Below are 3,776 nucleotides of genomic sequence, written 5' to 3'. Positions count from 1 at the left end.
CTCTCAAAGTCTTAGGAGGAGGGCAAGAGAAAAGCCAAATAATTTCCTTAGTTATTAATTCCAGAACACTAAACTCCTCTTCTGTATATAGTTAACATTTATATTTCTATTTACATCTACTCTTACTATATATTATTTATGTTTGTATTATATTTGTACTTACTGAATAAAGTTAGCATAAGGGCAGAAAGGCCAGTCTGGTCACCTTTTGGAGAAACTTGTTCGGTTTCCCCAAAAGGGAAGTGGAGGTGTATGGAGGGTGCTTCTAGCTATTGTTTGCATGTTTGCGGGCTTTAACCAGATTTCTGAGATAAGGGGCAAGGCCCTTCAGCATTACATTACATTTCTTCTTTGCCCTGTCTTTCTTTTTTCTTTTCTTGGTTTTTTTTTTTTTTTAAGTTTAAGGGTTTTCTTATCAAAGTCTTGTAAAACAATTTCAGAAACTGTACACCGACATGGCACAGACTATAGTACTTTTGTTTTTACTGCACAAAAGTGAAGCTTGGAAACTCCTGTAAGAAAACAGTTGCCTAACTACTTTGCATTTCACATGGAATCACTGTGTGCCTCAGATTACTACTGCAGTAACAGTAACACAAAATTTATTGGTTTTATACAATTATTGAGATCAACTAAAAAGTACATTATCAAGTAGATTTGTCTTATTTTTAAAAGCATATGAAGGTCAATTTAAAATGCACTATCCCCCTTTTCCAACAAGATTAAAACAAATTAATAAAAGTGGAAAATTGAAAATCAGGACAAGAGATAACTTTCTTTTACAGATGGACTTCAGCATAGGCAGATAACTTTCACTGATGTAGATGTTCAATAAATTATTTTAGGAAAAAAAATTCCCAAACATTTTATGAAAAAGTATACAACTCTACTTCAAAATATGCTATTTACTTACTGCCAAAGACAGCTTCATTTGAAATCTTGCTTCTGTAATTGAAGTCTAATTATAGCCATCAAAAAAGGTTAGTGCATATATAACCTTTCAAAGTTAAACAAAAGCCACAAAATTTTAGCCACAAGGCTTATCTGTTTCAAATGCTCATTTCCAGTTGTAACTATAAGAATGTTGATGTGTTATGTCAATAAACAAGACCGTAAGTAGATCCATCATGTTGGAGGATTTGAATGGCATTTAGGATATTCCTGCCACAATGAACATGCAATCAGCGCATTCTCTACATGGCTCTATTACGGCAATGAATCAAATGCTAGAAATACTGTAAGTAAACTTAATAAAGGAGATCACACAACATAAACGATCCATGCCTACTATAGATGCGTGCAGCTTTTCATTCTTGTTATGAAGCAGACCCAGAATAGTAAAACTGCTTGTTGACTCAATCAGATTTCTACCTGTCAAGAATTGGTTACTCATGTATCCTTTTTCTAAAAGCTTTTGGATGTAAATAACTAATATCAACATCAAGAGCTTTATAACCATTTATGACGCAGAGCTGTATACACCTAGATTTGAGATGAACAAATACAGCGTTAAGAAATCACACAGCGGAATGACACTGATGCGTGTATACAGTTGGAGTCCCACAGAGGCAATATTCAGTCACTCATATCCATGTCTTCTTCTTGAGATCATCTGCATTCACTTTGGGTTCTCTTAGTGAATCGCCAGTTCCCTTTTCCACAGAACATCCTTTTGTCTTTGGAGAACCTGGTTCTTTTTGTTTCTTCTCCTCTTTTTTCTCTTTCTCGCTGTCATACCCTTGTTCCTCTTCATTGTAGTCCCCGTGTAACCTGTTTTACATCTTTATCACTCTCTGATTTTCTTTCCCGTTTCCTTTCCTTATCTTTACTTTTCTTCTTCTTGCTTGTGGATCGTTCTCTTTCATCTCTGCTTCTTTCTTTGTCTTTATCTTTCTCCTTCTCCTTTTTATGTCTCCTAGGGGATGTTGAGCGAGACAATTTTCTTTTGGGAGACCTAGGCTTTTTAGGAGATCTCATGCCATTACTGCTTCTTCATCGTCATCTCTCTCTGCTTGCACTTCTGGAACGTCTGGCTGTGCTGTAACTTTTTGGTGGTGTTTTAGAACATTTCTTTTCTTTGTCTTCTTCCTTTTTGTCTCTGTTTTTTGATGTGCTCCTTGACCTTCTACCCCTCTCTCCGGAATGAGATCTTCTCTGTCTTGGACTTTTGGATCGTTGTCTACTCCTTGACTTAGAATGTGATCGCCTTCTTGATCTGCTTTTTTTTGTGTGTGTGTGGTACACGGGCCTCTCACTGTCGTGGCCTCTCCCACTGCGGAGCACAGGCTCCGGACACACAGCCTCAGCAGCCATGGCTCACGGGCCCAGCCGCTCCACGGCACGTGGGATCCTCCTGGACCGGGGCACGAACCCGTGCCCCCTGCATTGGCAGGCGGACTCTCAACCACTGCGCCACCAGGGAAGCCCTTGATCTGCTTCTTGACCACCTGTGCCTAGAAGATGAGGGAATCCTCCTCCTCCTAGAACATGATCTTGACCTCGAGTGCCTTCGTTTTTCTTCCTTCTTACCTGGTCATATAGCAGCAGAAATGAGGAAGTGTGTCTCTGGTACGCTCGTCATGGCGTCCTCTATTTCTTTACTAGAGGTATCTGATTTCAGACTTGGTGAAACAAGACGAGCAGCTACATGATTCAACTTGGGATCAACGGTATTCATAAGTTACAGCCACTGATCGGCAGCAAGAGACTGAGAGTCCAAGTTTGCACCAGGAAGCCCAAGTGCAGCAAGGGCAGGACCAAGAGAGGAGCTCCCAAAGCAGCCAATGAAACAGCGCCAATCTGGGTAAGTGGGTTGGGAGTAGGCAGGAGTCCATCACCAGGCAGAAGACCTGCCACTGCATTAGCTGGTGCCAACAGAGACAAAGCCTTAGTCTCCTTAGGAATAACTCCTTCTGCATATGGTACGACTGTCAAAGCTCTGTCGACGAATACAGTGTTTGTCAGGTGCTGTGCCGCACCTGCTGAGTCTGGATCGTGGAACTTAACAAAGCAGGCTCGGGATGAGAATGGCAAAGGCGAATCATCAGGCGGGAAGAGGTGCCGTTCGTCGATCTTCCCTAGGGAACCGAAGAGGGTCCGCATCTGCTCAGAGCTAGCGCTCGGGGAGACATTAGTCACCTGGATTACCTCGGTGCCGCTCCCTCCCCCGCCCCCTGGCCCGCCGCTGAGGCCCGGGCCCCCAGTGCTGGGGACGATGGTAGTATTGCTTATGGCGCTCTTGCCTACTCGCTCTCGAGCGAAGTAATTCCAAGATATAAGGCCGGCACCGGCAACGGGAAGGGCTCCTCTGTCCTCCTGCCCCAGACGCTGGCGGTGCCCTGTCTTTTAAGATGACCCATTGCAAACATCAGGAAAGTCTCTTTTAGTACCTTTGCTTTCTGTGTTTGTAACAAAAACAGAAACAGTCATCACGTATTGAGGTTTTAAGACGTGGAGCAAACAGCTAAATGGTTTACAGGTATTATCTCATTGTGATCACAATAATTTTGAGAGGTCGGTCTTATATTCCCTGTTATATGGATCTGAAAATCAAAGCTGGGAAAGGTTAACTAATCTATTTAAGAATTTACAGACAGCGAGAAGCTTAACTTGGATTTGAACTCACATTTCTAAGATTCTAGAGGCCATGATCTTAATTCCGACATTATACTGTCAAAACATGATGGGTGCTTGCCTAGGTGAATTACCCTATTGATACACTAGCATTAAGGATACATTATTAAAGAAATTCATATAATAATCAACAGATTCTGTAC

General features: G+C 41.9%; 1 pseudogene; it reads right to left on the bottom strand.

Annotated features, from left to right (window-relative positions):
• Positions 1–1,575: 1,575 nt before the first annotated feature.
• Positions 1,576–2,677, bottom strand: LOC132424483 (serine/arginine-rich splicing factor 11-like; annotated as a pseudogene).
• Between the last annotated feature and the right edge of the window lie 1,099 nt (positions 2,678–3,776).

The sequence above is a fragment of the Delphinus delphis genome, chromosome 4 (genome assembly GCF_949987515.2).
Source record: "Delphinus delphis chromosome 4, mDelDel1.2, whole genome shotgun sequence".
NCBI classification, from domain to species: domain Eukaryota; kingdom Metazoa; phylum Chordata; class Mammalia; order Artiodactyla; family Delphinidae; genus Delphinus; species Delphinus delphis.
This window is presented reverse-complemented; position numbering and strand designations above follow the sequence as displayed.